The 16,920-nt window shown below is 42.0% G+C and overlaps 1 long non-coding RNA gene across 1 annotated transcript; it reads right to left on the reverse strand.

Moving 5' to 3' along the window:
- Positions 1–2,962: 2,962 nt before the first annotated feature.
- Positions 2,963–14,808, reverse strand: LOC121141100. The gene is made up of 3 exons (XR_005878011.1): positions 14,706–14,808; positions 13,177–13,263; positions 2,963–3,484 (listed from the first exon to the last, which is right to left on the reverse strand). It is a non-coding gene; the product is annotated as an uncharacterized LOC121141100 (long non-coding RNA).
- Between the last annotated feature and the right edge of the window lie 2,112 nt (positions 14,809–16,920).

Genomic DNA, 16,920 nt, shown 5'->3' on the forward strand with positions numbered 1-16,920 from the left:
TGTGAGGAGTGTGTGAAATTGCACAGAGGGCACACAGCTTCTCAGGTAGCCATGGCTAAGTAAGAAGCTGTAGCAGACCACACAAATGCATATATGTCCAGTCTCACATTTCTCTTTGTTGGTTAGGTGTTTTGTTTATTAAGACAAGTAGTGACTATGTCAACCAGGCTGACTTCTAGCTCCTAATCCTCTTGAGTCAGACTCACCAGTGCTAGGACAACAGGCACATACCACCATTCCAGCTACATGATCTTATGGTGGAAGAACACATTTCCTTCATGCCATAGAGACTATATTTCTTTTTGTGAAATTTCCAAAGCTAATTCACCAAAGACAAAAATGTTTCACAACTGATGATGGAAATTGCTCAAATATGTAATCTCCTCACATGTACCAGTGTTGAACTCTTGTTCCCCAGATGTTGACCTTATTCTGAGGAGTTCTGGAGGGGCATTGTTGGAGGAAATAGATCACTTGGAAAAGGCTTTGAAGAAGTTACATGTGTTCCCCAGTATTTTCCTCTCTCTCTCCTCTTGCCCAATACAAAGTGGTCAACTTTAACCGATTAAGATTCTTGACTTCATGGTTGGAAACCACTGGACTGAGGGGACCATGATGGGATAAAAATCTCTGAAATTGTGAGGCAAAATTAATAATTCCTCCCTAAAAAACAAGCAATTCCTCTATGTAATATGCTTTTCTCAAGTGATTGCCAGAGTGACTAAAAGTAACTAAAAGTTGGTATGCACACCCTCTTTCTTATGAACACACACACACACACACACACACACACATTCCCTCCCTCCTTTCAATCTCCTCTGCTCTGTCATTGAAGGTCTATGACAACTAAGAATCCCATTTTCCCTGAATGTGCAAAATTCTCTAAAGCACTGGTTCTCAATCTTCCTAATGATGTAAACATTTAATACAATTCCTTATGATGTAGTAACCCCAACCATAAAATTATTTTGTCACTCTTTCGTAAGTGTAATTTTGCTACTGTTATGAATTGTAATGCAAATGTCTGATATGCAGGATATCTGATATGCAACCCCAAAGGAGTCTTTACTCATGAGTTGCTCTAGAGATATAAAGTGATAACCAAGGATCCCTGGTTATGTAGAGCTTCCACCAACCAGCATCAGATATTTACCACAAAGTGAAGAGGTATTTAGAACAATCCCCATGCCAACCACTATCTGACTACAGCTTCATGACACAGCCCAACCCATCTCACACATCCAACCTGCTTCAAAATCCCAAGCCACAAAAACCATAGGAATAATAAATTCAATCTACTAAGATTTCCGGAAATTTTCTGTCCTATCATAAGTATTAGAACATGGTAATGTGTCTAATTCGGGAATCACAGGCATTTGTAGACCAAATAGCCCGGGGGGTTAGTGATATAGGAGCTGCCTTTGATAGTTTTCTAGTTTATCTGCAATGCTCAGATGGTATACCTAAGGGAGAGTGTACTTCAATGCATTTTTCGACCGATGAATCAATCAACCAAGAGTCAGTGCTTGGTACCTGAGACCAAACATAAGGGGGTGAATTATATCTGTGATCAGATAAAACTGTGAATCTAAGAATTGATTGATAACTTACTCACACTAGCCACCTTTCAAGGGCTTGACAGCTTCATATGTTTGATAGGAACAATATTGGAAAATGTCATTTGACCGCATTTTGAACATCACGGAAGGACCTGTTGGGTAGAGTGGTATAGGATATTCTTAGTCATCAGTACTTCGCAATGTTGGCTGTACTATCTATCTGCAAGAAGGACATGGCCATCTTCCTTGTGATGGTTTAATCATGTACTTGACACAATCTAGAATCACCTGGAGAAGCAATGAGGGGATACCTAGATCAGATTGACTTGGGGCATGTCTGTAGGAGATTATCCTGATTGCCTTAAATGATGTTCAAAAAATCCAGCCTTAAAGTGGGTGACTCCATTCCCAGGTTTTGGCTCTGGGCTGTGTAAGAGTAAAGAAATCTGGCTGAAAGCTCAGTGTGCATGCACTCATCTCTCCCAACTCTTGACTATGGGTGTGATGTGATAGCTACTTCAGGCTGCTGTGGCTTGATCACAGTCCTTTCTCCTTTCTGTGGGAATATTGTATCACATCAGCAGAAATGAAATTTGAATCCCCCAATCCCAAAAATTCTGAAGGTGAGCATCACCTCTAGCCCAGAGTTGATCATCACTAACATGAACTTTGAAAGGACCAAGGCTTCCCCAGTTGTGAGATGCTTGGGTGTGGCCTATAAGAACTGGAATCTAAAAATCAAGGCTTTTAGACTCAATGCCCCAAGTTCCTTCCCATACCATCATTTTCATGCTCCTGAAGCATTGTTCTGTATGTGTAGAACCACTTTTGGTATATGAACCCTTTGGTATAATGGGGTCTTATGTAGCTCTTTTCTCTATCTGAATTGAAGCATCCACTCTTGAGAGAAGTCCAATTAAGATGAAAGAAGTAAGATCTAACAAGTAAAATCTAACTCAGAAGTCTTGTGAGGATTACAAGATTCACAAAACTCCTTGCCAAGAATATACCACAATAAAACTTGCTAAGGAAAAGAGATTATCCAAGCAGCTGACCTGCATGCAGGTGACATTGGGGACTCCATAGAGGCCATTTCTATAAGTCATCACTCATGATGGAGTGGTATTTGTTGGGGAAGTCTTTTGTCAATAAAGCACTGTTGAGCCAATAGGAATCTAGATAGGTGGGACTAGGATCCAGGAGGATGCTGGGAAGGAGAAACACAAGAGAGTTTGACATGTAACCGCCATGGGGTAGGAAGCCCGGAACTATTCTCTGGTAAGAGAAATACTTAGATTAACAATTATGGGGTAAATACTTAAGTCAGAGCTAGCCAGTAAGAAACAAGCAAGGCCAACAGCTTCATAATTAATACAGCGTCTTGTGTGTTTATTTGGGGACTACAATGCGGCAGAGCCCAGGCGGCTGGCGGGGGATAAACCAAAGCAGCTAGCAAAGAAAAAGCTTCTCTTTACAGGTATTCTTGATAATGCAACTGCCTTTGAGTCACCATCACCCAATACACTAATTAAGGTGGTCTTGAAGGGGATCCATTTTTGGTTCATTTTCAGTGACCTCATTGGGGGAAGGCAGACCTTTGCCCGTTTTCCCAAAGTAAACAGGAGCCTTCAAGGTATTTTGGTCCTTTATGCTACATTTGAGATGAGAAGTTAAACACAGGAAAAACTCTTGCACCTTGCCATTCCAACACTTTGGTGCACCTCACATCTCTGTAACTTGTCTGCAGATGAGTTTTCTAATGCAAGAGATGGTAAAACACTGTTTGCCTTTTTGCTAGTCATCATTCATCTAACTCACACATAATGCAAACTGAAGCAGACAGCTGTTAAATCTACACACACAGTGAAGTCTGTTAGAGCAGAAGAACTGACTGAGGAATCACAGCTTTTGGATGACACTGAAATCTGCAAAGAGAAAAAAATGAACCAGAGGAAAAAAATTAGATTTGGTGGAATGATTAGCAGAAAGTCAACGTGACAACATCTAAAACTGTGCACAGCACCTTCCTGTTGGCAAGAATTATTGGAAAAATATTTTTGACAAATTTTAGGCATACAAAATTTTTTATAAGTTAAAAGAAATAATTGGTCAAAAAAGTGATAATGGTTTTTAAATAGCGAATATTAATGTTAATTGGTTTCTATGAATCAGTTAATATGGAATATTAATAAATATGTTTGTTTCATTTAATTCTCAAATATTATTGGAAGATTGATATTGCTACCTTGAGGAGTGTGTGTGTGTTTGTGTGTGTGTGTGTGTGTGTGTGTGTGTGTGTGTGTGTGTGTGTGTGTGTACCTGGAAACCAGAGGTTGACTCAGGTGTTTTTCTCAGTCACTCTCTTCACAATTTTCAGAGACATCAGAGACAGGGTCTCTCACTGAACCTGGAGCTCACTTATCCAGGTGTACTGGTTGACCAGCAAGCTCAGAGGTCCTCCTATTCCCATCTCTCCAGTGCTAGGATTACAAGGATTCCTGGTTTTTGTGTGGGTGTGTATCAAACTCAAGTCCTCATGCCTGTACAGCCAAGAACTTCATCAACTGAGCCAGCTCCTTGCCTTGGTTTACAGCAAGACGAGGTCAAGGGATTGCCTTGAAAGGTCCTGCATCCAGTGAAGAGAGATGGGACATCTGAACCCCAGAAGCACCATTAGCAACCGAGTCCTTCCGGTTCACTTTATTTTTCTGTGGTTTTTATGTACGTACTTTTATATGGTTATGTGTTTACTTGTTAAATCATTTTCTGTGCTCCTTTGGTATACATGTAGCACTATAGGTAAAATAAAATGTAAGACAAGAAAGGGGGCATATGTCACCCTTTTTCTGCACTCATGTATCCTACATATATGATAAACTTTGATAAATGACATTACCCCACTTGAAGAAGGAAGAATTCTTCATACCCATCACAGCAATTTCCAGAACAGCCATTTCAAGTGAAGGTTAGCAATGCAAAAGAACTTCCCTGTGTGTGTGTGTGTGTGTGTGTGTGTGTGTGTGTGTGTGTGTGTGTATGTGCACGCATGGGTGCAGATGTTTTCTCAATGGGGAGAAACAACAGCATAGAAATGACTCAAAAATACTAATGGTTGTATCAAGTCTAGAGAACAAAAACAAGAGAGAGACAGAGACAGACAAAGAGACAGGGAGCATTCTGGTATAATTTGTGCAAAGCTGCTCAAAAGTAAACTACTACCTATTGATTTTTTGAACACTGTAACACAGAATAGGGACTGAATATATGTTGGAATACAAAAACAAAAAGAAAAACACAGAGCAATCAAAGTTTCTCAGATTCTGAAATGGTTTTCTCTTCTCAGCATCTCTCACATTCATGATACAATTAAGTTATGCATGAGAAACAAATGGTTCATGGCTAGGAAGAGACCATCACCAATAATCTCTAAATAGGTTGGAGAAAACATTTCTTGCTCTCCAGTGGTATTTACTGAAGTCAATGCATGCAGTGTGGTTACAGGGTCATCAGACCCTCTGTGAGTGAATGAAGGGTTGTTTGCCAATCCACACAACAGAATATATATATTGCTATATTCAGAGGATGAGTATATAAATTGGCTGCCTCCTGAGTGTTCATGTTCTACTTGTCAAGATGAAAGGGAAATATAAGTCGCTGCCATGAGTTCTAAGCTAGATGGAGCAGGGGTGCCTCAAGCCCACAGGATTGGGGAGAGCCAATTATAAACCACTGGGGATTTGTTTGGTGCATCCCCTAATGTAGGTGCTCCTCAGTTTTCCCCCCAGTTAACCAGCTGCCAACGCATTATGGATTGAGCAATTCCCAGGCTCCACAATTATCTGAAATGTAGCATGCTCCACACTTTCACGGTGCACTTGTCTTACTCTGTGTGTGTCATGTGTTCACATGTTACAAGTCTTTCTACACTCTGCTTTATTGGTCTCTCTCATTGTTTGAGATTTTCATACACACATGCCATTCTCTCCCCTCCAACTACTCTAATATGTCCCTACCACATTTCCCTCTCAACTTCATATACTACTTTTTATCATTTTTTATTTTAATTTTAAATAGCTTGTTTTACATGTCAATCCCAGTTCCCTCTCCCTCCCCTCCTCCCGCACCCCCCCTTCCCCCCACCCTGCCACCCTATTGCCAAATCCTTCCACATAGGGGATATCTAGAGTCTGTCATTTCACTCTGGGTAGGGTCCAGGCACTCCCCTAAGAGTCCAGGCTGAGAGAGCATCCCTCTTTGTGCTATAGGCACACGATGACTGTTTGTATTCCAGGAATAGACACTGATCCACAGCTCAGGGCCCCATAGGTTGCCCAGGCCTTCTCGCTGACACTCATATTTGGGGGGGTCCAGATCAGTCCCATGCTGGCCTCCCCACTGTCGCTCTGGGGTCCAAGAGCTCTCCCCTGTTCAGATCAGCTGTCTCTGCTGGTTTTGCCAGCCCATTCTTTGCCAATTTGCTCATCACTCCTCTCTCTCTGTCACTGGGTTCCTTGGGTTCAGTTCAGTGATTAATTGTGTGTTTGCCTCTGCTTCCATCAGTCACAGGATGAAGGCTCCCGGATGGTTATAGACATCAAGTTCATTATCAGGAATGGGCATTCGAGGTGGTCTCTCCACTATTGCTTAGCTTGCCAATTGGTGTTATCCCTTTAGATCACTCGAGGTCACTCTGGTGCCTGATCTGTCTTGTATCCTATGATTCCCTCTTCCCCCTATTCTACCCCCAGGCCAAGTAACAAAGACTCATATACTACTTTTAAACCCACTTAGTGCTACCGAGATGTGCAAGGGCTATACACTGTCACATGGACAGTCTATTAGGGGTCACATTCCTGAAGAAAACTGACACTCTCCCTTCTGCAGCAGCCATCTACTGCCAGTAGCTCTTTGAATCTGGAGGGACCTCATGAGTCCCTCCAGCATTTATGCTGGAGTCTTGACTGGCTTCATCATGTCACACTTTCAGATTGGTTACACCTCTAGCACTCATGAATATTGGACACATCACAATCTCACTTTGTTAACTTCTTTACATTTTCTTCCCTTGGCTCTTTCCATTCATTTATTTGTCCAAAGGCATTTAAAAATCGCTCTGTCAAGTTTCCCACAAAATGCTCTACTGAGATTTATATTGTAATTGCATTAAACCAGTAAATTAATTAAGGGAAAACGTATTTATAATAGAGTGTCTGGCCATTTTAGAACATATGTTTCTACATTAAACCAGGGAATTTCACAATGTTCTTCAGTAAAAGATTTGCCATTTTCTTCATTCAGTTAACTTTATTCCTTAAGGATTTTTTAAAAGTATTTTTGCTTCTGTGAGAAAACAGGGATTTTTTCCCATTGTACCTTCTGTTTATTGCTGATGTATTAAGAGACTATTGATTTTGTGTGTATTTATTTTCTCTTATAACCATTTTACTGACTTCCTTGATATTTCTGAGATTTTCACAGCCATCCATGGTTTGATAATTGTATTACCCATAAACAATGATAGTTTTCTGTCTTCTTTTCAAATATTAGGATCCATCAAAACCATAGAACTAATGATTTCCACCCTCTTTCCCCATTGTCTACCGCACAAGACCTGAATCCCACACGAGAGGACACAAGATCCTTTGTGAGCCACCCTGAGGGTTTCCTACACCCACACAGCATTCAACATGCTGTAGTCTTCTCCAATATCTGGCCGCTGCCTGAACACAGTCTGCTTTGTTGCATCATATGTGATTTTGACATTTGCCTCTATAGCCTGCTTTACCTTCAAGACTCAGTTCAAGGCAGCTTTCTCAAGTTCCCCAGCTCAGCCCAGCTGCAAACATGCCCAGTGGAAGCAACCCATCACTGTTCAAAATTCATTTCTCTTGCTGTGATTTAAAAAAAACCTGACAAAAAGCAAGTCTGAGAAAGGAGGGTTTATTTGGTTCACAATCACAGATTACAGTCATTTTTGTGACAGGAACTCGAGACAGCCACATCTACAGTCAAGAGAAGAGAGAAATCAATGTACTTATGCTTGTTACTGCCCTTCTCCTTTTCACACTGGTACAGTTCAGGATCCACTCCCTGAGGAATGGACCTGTCCATGGCAGGCTGGATCACTCATATCAGTGAACATAACCAAGACAATAACCCACAGGCATGCTAACAGGTCAGCCTGGTCTAGACAACCTGTCACTTCCTAAGTGATTCGAGATTGTGCCAAGTGAACAGTTAAAACTAGTCATCGTGATCAGCATATGGAATCCACAGTGCAGGTGTTGGACTGGTTAAGATCAGAAGCTCAAGTTAACAGCTAAAACTAGCTCATTGTGGCCACCATACAGTATCCACCGTGCAGTTTATTGAGAGAATAAACTCTGGTTTTAGAAACCCCGAGTTTGTAGATCAGGTGCAGCAGACACCAGCAATATTCCATGAGCACACTAAATTTTTCTTCCTGTCTTAAATGGGAACAGTAATGCCTAATTTGCAGAACATCTACAAAGGCTCCATAGGATAATTAAAGTGTTTTGTAAAATCCCTGGTCTGTAGTAAGTCTAAAAGAGCATCATCATTTTATTAAGTGTTTTCTGAATGAAGTTATTTGTATGCCCCTCCAGAAGCTCCTGGCAGGAAGTTGCTGCTGTGTGGCTGCTGCTGTTGCTGTTTTCCAGCTGACTCCAGGGAGTTTCTCAAGAGTGGCTGACAATGGCCTATGTATACTGCTGACTGAGTCCTGTAGTATTGAGGGGTAGAATCTTGCTGCGTTCTTTACATATGATAGCCGGTTATCCTAACATCGTGTGCTGAAAAGATCTTCCTTTTCCAAGGTGTACTCTTAGCACCTGCTGAACATTTGTTGGTTGCAGATATGTGAGTTCCTTTCTGGGCTTTCTGTTTTGTCCATTTTCATGTGTTTGTCCTGATGTCAATAACATGCTGTTTTGATTACTACAGCTTTGTAGAACACTTTCAAGTCAGGTCATGGGATGCATTGATTTGTTTTGTTTTGCTTTCCATTTTGCTCAAGATAATTTAGGCTACCCAGAGATTCTGAGATTCCACATAAATTTTGGCCTTTTTCCCCCTAGTTCTTTGAAAATGTTTTTGGAATTTTTGACAGGGATTGTCTTGAATGTGCGGGTTGCTTTAGGTAACATTGGCATTTAAACAATATTGTTGGTTCCAATCCATGAGCATAGGATACTATGTCCTCTACAATTTAAGTTTTAAAATTTATATTTTAGAGTGCTCATTATAAAATTGCTCACTTTAGGCCATGTATATGATACTTGTCTTTAATCCCAGTATTCATGAGGCAAAGTCAGGTGGATCTCTGTGAGGTGGAGCCATTTTCTCTCTCTCTCTCTCTCTCTCTCTCTCTCTCTCTCTCTCTCTCTCTCTCTCTCTCTCTCTTTCTCTCTCTCTCTCTCGCTCGCTCGCTCATTCTCTCTCTCTTCACAGAGAGAGAATAATAAGATTATTCACATTTTTGATTAAATTTGTCTTGAATTACAGGGGATTTTTGTAATCATTGTAAATAAGATTGCTTCTTGAGTTATTTTAATTTTTGTTAATTTTTATTTATATTTATGGCATGTCTATGTGTCTGTATGCAAATGTCCACTGAGGCCAGACAAGGGCGTCTGATCCCCTGGAGCTAGAGTTTCTGTCAATTGTAAGCTGCCTGCTGTGGGTAAGGGCTGAGAACTGACCTTCCTTTGGCCATCTTTTTCACCTGTTTTCTTAACTTCTATTCCAGGCAATTTACTCCCAGCATCTACCAATTCTACTACCTTTTGTATGTTGACTTTGTATTACCAGTTTTAGTGAAGCGATTCATTAACACTAATATAAAAAAGCAAAAACAGTAAAAGGTTGTTTTCCTACAACCATTAGGTCAAATTTCCCCAATCTTGGCCTCAGAAGCCAAGTGTTTTAAGGAACACTAAGTTTTATGTGATACAGCATTTGAGAATCCGGGCTAGTGCCCCAAACCATGCGTACTTGATGAACCCCGGTTGAGGGAAGTAAATAAAAACAACTGCCATTCAGCTTCGTGGGCAGCACCTCAAACTGGAGAGGCAGGAGGTCGGGAACCACTGTGTGGTGCTGTGCCATCTCTCCAGAGCTCCAACACATTGCTGAATTTGCCCCTGCTTGCATGGGAATGCAGAACCAGAGCCACAGTGTGGGTCCCTGAGGCCAGGTGCACTTGCCAAATTAAAGGAGAACTATGTTCCACACTCCCTCTCTGTTCCCTCACCCCATAGCTAAACCCTCTCGGTGTCACCTTTAGAACAAAATGTCCTCTTGCTTCATGTAACTGGCACCTTGGTTGAAGGTGTGCTACTTTGTGTCACTTATGATCATTAAGAAGAACTGAGCTGAGGGGTGGCTCAGTAGAAGAGCAGTTACCTACTATGTTCCGTGGCCAGCACTTCAGCAAAAGAAACAGAATTTGTCTTTTTCAAGCTGAAAGTGTTTTGTGCTACCAGTGTAATCATGAATATGGTGTATTCTCTGAAATGCTAGTAATAGTCACACCCATAAAGAAAACTGGCTCCCTCTCCCAGAAGCCATCAGCTGTTAACAGCTCCTAAGTTACGAGTGGGGGCTCATGAGTTCCTTCCCTGCACGTGCTGGTGTTTCAGCAAATGGTTTGATCTTACACAGGCAGCTACGGCTGCTGTGAGTTCATGAGTACATTGATCCTGCCACGACTTTAACCTCTTACAATCCTTCCACCCTTCTCCTCTGCAATACTTCCTGGTGGGGGTAATACATGCCCTCTTAGCTGCTCAACACTGCACACAGATTCTTATTCTCTGTACTCTGATCAGTGATGAGTTACTGAGCTAATCACTGTCCACTCCACAGAGAAGTTCCGCTGAGGCCTGGCAGCTATGCCAATCTACAGATGCAAAGAAACCCTCCAACTAGGTATGGCTTCAATCTGCTCTTTTGTAAATTATAAAAACAATATATGTACATTGAAGAAAGCTTTAATGATGAGGAATGTATAAAGGATATAATAAATGCCAAGTGTAATTCCTTCTTGCATCATTATGGCTTGAGTGTCGTTGCTATCTTCCTTCACCAGCATGTGTGTCGTTTACAGAGCTCATAAGTTGCAGAGCTCAGCAAGCACTGCCTACCTCATAAGAAGGATGCAAAGCATTATTTTAAATAGCTGTATAATATTATCATATGTATATACCATAATTGCCTTTTTATTCTCCTATTGGACGTGTAGATTATTGCCAGGATCTCATTATAACAAATAATACCTACTTGAGCATCCCTACATATGCCTAATTTGTTTTCATTGTGATTATTTCCTTGTGATAAATTCCTGAAGTGGAATTGCTGCATCAATAGGTAAAAGAACATTTCTTAATCTAGGGAAATATATTGCAAGTAACTCTCTGGAAAGTTTGCAAAAATGTATCATCCTAAGGAGGTTCTGATAGTATCTGTAATGACATTTTCTCCCCCTTCTTTTAATATGAATCATTCTTCCTCAGAAATGAGGAAGAATTCTAAACATTGAGTCAAAAGGCACTTTCAGTCTCCAGGTGATGAATCCTGCTGGAATGTTTCATGGTCTTGGAAGACCAAGCTTCCCAAAGTGGTCTCTAGGGAGTTTCTTTAGCCATTTCTTGAATTTCAATATGTAGAAAGAGAAGGACAGACTTGAAAAGACAGAATTAAACTCTCATTTTAATCTCATAATTTCTCCACATCCTTCAGGGCACTTCCAGCTTTGGGTAGTTTCTTTCAGAAGAGGTCAGCATCCTCAGACAAGCTGTGTGGGCATCCAGTGGGGGCCATGGACTTAGTAAGCTGTGTGATCAGTCCCTGAGAGCCATGGTGCTTAGAAAGCTGTGTGGTCAGCCCCTGAGAGCCATGGGCTTAGCAAGCTGTGTGACCAGCCCCTGGGGAACATGGTTTTTTAAGCTGTGTGGTCAACTACTGGGGGCCATGGGCTGGGCAGAGTGGAACCCCCGTCTTATAGATGGATTGTTAAGGAAACAGAATTTTTCCAGTTCATAAAACAAATGAGCAAAGGTCATTGACCTTAGTTTCTGGCAGACACTCTTAGCTCTCTGCCCATTTGCAAACTTAGTTTCCTACTCTGGCTTTGGCCATCTCAAGAGTTCTCAGAGACAAAATGAAAGGTGTGTACCTAGGGTGAGGAGACATGCTGTAGTGACTCACTCTATGAAGAACTGAACTCTAAGTATAGAACAATCTAGGCATCCAACAGCAGAGGACTGGATAAGGAGAATTGGTGTATACCTGCATAATGGAATTTCACCCATAAACAAGAATGAAGGTAAACCATTGGCAAGAAAATGGAAGCAACTCAAGAGAATTGCACTGAGATAATTAAGCCAATTTCTAGCAAATATTGCATGCTTTCTTTCATTTGTTGCTCCTAGGTCTTATACAAACACATAAAATCATAATAGTATATATGACATAAAAGTAAAAATGGAACTGTCTAAGGGAACAAAAGGGACAAATGGAAAGAGGGAGGGGAATCAGTGGAGGGATGGGATGAGAGGAAATTCTGACAATTTTTTTTAAATAAGGCTAAATCAATAATCTCAACTAGAAAAGGTAATCTCAACTAGAAATCCATGCTTTTCTGACTGATTTACCTTTATGATCAACCAACCCTGACATTCTGACATTTCATTTAAGCCTTGAAGAACATCAAAGCCCGACTTCTCCATCAGCCCCCAGAGAGCACATAGTGCCAATAGTGTGAGGACCCAGATCTAAGGCAGGTTATGGCCAAGCCTGGAATCCATGCATTCTTCTGAGTTCACCAGCCTCTTGTGGAGTTGAAGTGGGACATATGACCAGTAATAGGCAATCAGATGTGAGGCTGAGGCATTTAAGAGGATGCTGACCCTGTAGCCCTCCCTATCTCAGAGACATATTGACACATCTTTAGTGAGTTAGAAATTGTATTTCCCCGAGTTTATTGGATGCAGTAATTAGCTTTCCCCTCATCTCTATTGAAGAATAAAGCCAATTATTTAGATATGCTGTTTAGTAACAGGATCTTTCTGTGAGCTCTTTCTTTATTGACTTTAGCATAGGCTCAGAGCCAAAAAATGAATAGGATTTGTGTGGTTCATTCTAGATGAGAACTTGAGCCACCATTACAGTATCTACTTTGATAACTGACAGTAGTCACCACTTCTGAGTTAAGGGTGGAGATAGGAATTGTTGGAGTTTCATGATCTTGGGTTCACAAGTAATGGACTGTGACTATGGACTGTGACTGTGACTCTGGGCTTTGACTATGTGACTGTAGTTTAGTAATTTCATGTATAAGCTGGGAGTAAAGTGCCACCTCATTGCAGACTTGTCATGAGATATGAATGAGATTCTCCATAGGAAACATGAACTACAACATTTTCCAAATGAGGAAACTGAGTCCCAGAGAGGCGAAGGGAAGGTTCTATGTCACAGAAAGTGGATGGGAAGGTAGCACCAAATGGACTCCAGGGCTGGCTATGCCTACTCCAAACCTTTTACCTCTGCTTCTTTTCATGTCCCACACTTCAGGACAGGGATTGTGTGTGGTACTCACCTTTCTCAAGATGAGCAGGTCTCTCTCTGCACGGAGCTGAAGGGAAGAGTGTTGGAAGCTGATAGGGCTTTGGTGTTCTTGAGGAGACTGAAAATAACCAAGACAGAGTCTCTTAGGGCCTGCTCATGTCAGTGAATGAGAAGCTTCGCAAGTGCTCCTGGGACCCAGTTAAGACAACAGAAAGTCAGCACCCAGACAGACATCTCTCTGCTAAGTATACCTTCTTCCATTTAGGCTTCATTTGTGTGAGCCCACACAACAGGCTGTGATAGCCCAGGCCGAGGAAAGAGAACAATGTTTCTATAGGAAGTTCAGGTGGCATTTCTCAGAGGCTGCCTTTGTTGGATGAGCCCTCATTGAATAAAAAGAGAAGGACTACGATAAGCAAATGGTTTCTGGGGACAGGTGTGTGACATGAAGATAAAGAGGAAGCCTTCTGAATGGGTTCTTGGTATTGTGCTGTGAGAATGGCCTCTGTAGTGCTGCATAAGACTGATGGAGATGAAGTGGGGAAGAGAGTGACTTCCTCCCAGGATGCAGCCTCATGGGAAACTCTCTAAAAGCCATCAGTCACACCTCCAGCATCACTGTGTCCTTGTCAGTCATCTTGCTGTCATGACCACCATCATGGGTACCATGTAGGGAGCATGCACATTATGCTGGGATATCACAACACACATGGACAGATATTCATGTCATTACTCCCAAACAATGCTGTATACCCAATACTTCCATAACATTTGCATTATATCAGGGTTGTGAGTCATCTAGGTATAATTCACAGTACATGGGAGTATGTGTGCTCATTCCATGCAAATACCACACCACTCCAAATAAGACACATAAGTATCCATAGATTTTCAGATCTGGGAGTCAGGGGTGTGTCTTGGAAACAATCTCCTACATATACCAAAGATAGGACACAGCCACCAGACTTGGAATTTATCATCTTGACAACTTAACATCAAGCAGACCCATGTTCATGCTGAGTCAGTAGAGAGAGTACTACAGCCCTGGGAAGCACTGTTCCAAAAGTCATCATAGACACTCCATCATTTCATCACTTCCACAAATAATTCTGCCAGGAAAGACCTTTAAGCATGCCATTTTCTCTGTCTGAAAAGCTGCCTCTCTCAACTAACTTTTATCCATCCCTGGGATCTTAATTACTTGCCCAGCCCCTGTGAACTCTCCCCATTACATATTCCATAACACAAGGTTTCTCCTATCTGCAGAACTTAGCTCTAGTGTCATTTTATCCTGCTCAGTAGTCATTATCTCCCCCTTCTCCCTTCTCTGTCAGGGCAAAGAGGCTTTTCAGACAAAGCTGGGACCTCTATTCACCGTAGCTTCTCTGTTCAGCAGGGTGCCTGGAACCTGATAGACCTCAATAAACTTATGCAAATGGTTTAAAATATCCTCAAATTACAAAGAAAGCCCAGAGAATCCAAGAGACTTCTCCAAGGTTACACAGCTAAACTGGGGCTCCAGTCCTCCACCGTTGCCTCACTCTCTCTTGGCCTCCTCACCTTCTATGGCAAACAGCAGGAAGCTCTGAGTAGGGTAGGTGGCGCTGAACTCACACTGAGGAGGCAGAGCTGTGAGAAAAGAAGAAAGTGGGTTTATTATCTGTGGGTTTGAGAGGGAAGGTGCTTTATGAGGTCATTTCCTGGGACCAAGAATGCTGACTGCACACTGAAGAAAGTGTCACGCCGGATAATGGTGCCTGTGAACTGCTCCCCTGGCCTCTGGGAGAGTGGAGAGCTGTAGGAGAAAGACTTTAAATGGGGTCATGAGGAGACATCAAAAATGCCACACTACTGAAAGCCAGGCCCTGACTGCCACACCTCTGTCTCTAAGAAGAAAGGCTGTTACTCAGTTCTGTAAAACTCTTCTTACTTCCTGGGCCCTGCAGGATCCTGTGAAAAACACAATGGCTTTAAGGGAAGGAAACCCCAGGGTTGGTCTCTTATGTGCTGCTTATGAACTGTGTGACCTTTGACAAATGGTCTAACCTCTCTGTCGTCTACTTCCTTGGTGGCCACATGAAAAGAGCCATGCCAGCTAACCACAGTATTAGGGAATAGTCAATGAGACCAAGAACGTTAATTTCTCTTTTTGTAATGATGAAGATAATTTTTAACAAGTGTTTTACCACTGACCTATATCTCCAGCCAGAGACAAAATATACTTTATATTAGGTATATTTGTAGAGTAAGTTGGTGTGTAAGTACGAATGTCCATGTGTGAGTGTGTATTTCAGTGTACATGAGGGTTCAGAGGGCAAGCGCAGGTGTTGGTCCTCATCTTCCACTGTCTTTCAGACTGGGTCTCTTGTCCTTTGCCACTTTGTGCACAAAGCTATCTGGTCCTTGAGCTTACATGGATTCTCCTGTGTCTGCCTCCCATCTCACCCAAGAAGTGCTGGGATTACAGGTGCATCCCCAACGGATCTGGCTTTTTATGTCTTCTGGGGACCCAAATTCAGATCTCACAGTTACACAGCAAGTATCTAGTCAACTGGACAATAGAAAACCTGTCGTGGAAAAAATTCCTATGGAAATCTGAGTCCTCACCATGGGAAACACAAATATCTCTGCTAATGTTCCTGTCCAGGTACAAGTGGATTCTGAGAGCAGGAATCAAGAGTGAGGGGCTTGAGCCCCCCAAAGACGGATTCTGTGATTCTCTTGCATGCTTGCTGGACATCTCCCAGTCGTATTATGTCATGAGATTGATGTCTGGAGACAACTATTCCATATCAAGATGTGAATGAATTAGAAACTTGACCACAAGACACTTTCCAGAACTTCTCAGTAAAGATGATTGATCGGTATCTCCAGACTCCTGGATTGGGTTAGAGAAAAGCTAACCACTCAGATAAGTTATGCTGTGGCCCATCACAGCAGCTCTGCTGGACTGAGAAACATAGAGCATTTATTAGCAACATGTACCCGTGAGTGTTTCTATAAGGACATTTCTGAGGATTGCATGTGTTCATTCTCTCTAAAGGTTACTAGAGGACACATTTGTGCCTTTATACACAAGCACCCAACACCAATTCAGTTTAGATTGACCCTCCTACTTTTCATACCCAGATATGTTGTGAATATACATGAATAGACATTGTCATGAATAGAGAAAAGTTTAATCATTAACAGAAGCAATAAAATGCATGTTATTACTCAAAGACAAGATGGGAATATATGTAACCTAATGCAGTTGAGGGTAAAGGGGTTGCTAGGTGTGTGGTTTGTAAAGGGTGTGTGTGTGTGTGTGTGTGTGTGTGTGTGTGTGTGTGTGTGTGTGTAGTACATTCAGGTCAAGGAGCTAGACTGCCAAGTGCATATTTACCAGAGTAGGGAGAGGTGTGCATAACCCCCAAAACTGTGGGTGGGCTACTAAATAGTCTCCTGTGCTTGTCTGACACATGGCCTCGTCAATGACTTAAGCTACTGAAAGATCAGATTTTGAATAGAATATTGAGAGGTAGTGGCACTGTGGAAAATAGGGTCTAGTTGGAAGAAAGGAATCCGTGAGAATGTGCCTGCATCTTGCCCTGGCTCTTTCCTCGCACTGCTCTCTGCTGCCCGTCTATCATGAACTAAAGAGCTCTGCAGTGAAGACTGCCATGGCAAGCAAAGCAAAGAGCAAAAATTAAATCTTCCTCCTTTAAGTTGTTTCAAAACAGTGATTCAAAGGTGTAGTTGCTCCACGGGGATGATGGTGGGGATAGCCAACATT

This window comes from Mesocricetus auratus, unplaced genomic scaffold, assembly GCF_017639785.1.
Source record: "Mesocricetus auratus isolate SY011 unplaced genomic scaffold, BCM_Maur_2.0 Super-Scaffold_100007, whole genome shotgun sequence".
Taxonomy (NCBI): Eukaryota; Metazoa; Chordata; class Mammalia; order Rodentia; family Cricetidae; genus Mesocricetus; species Mesocricetus auratus.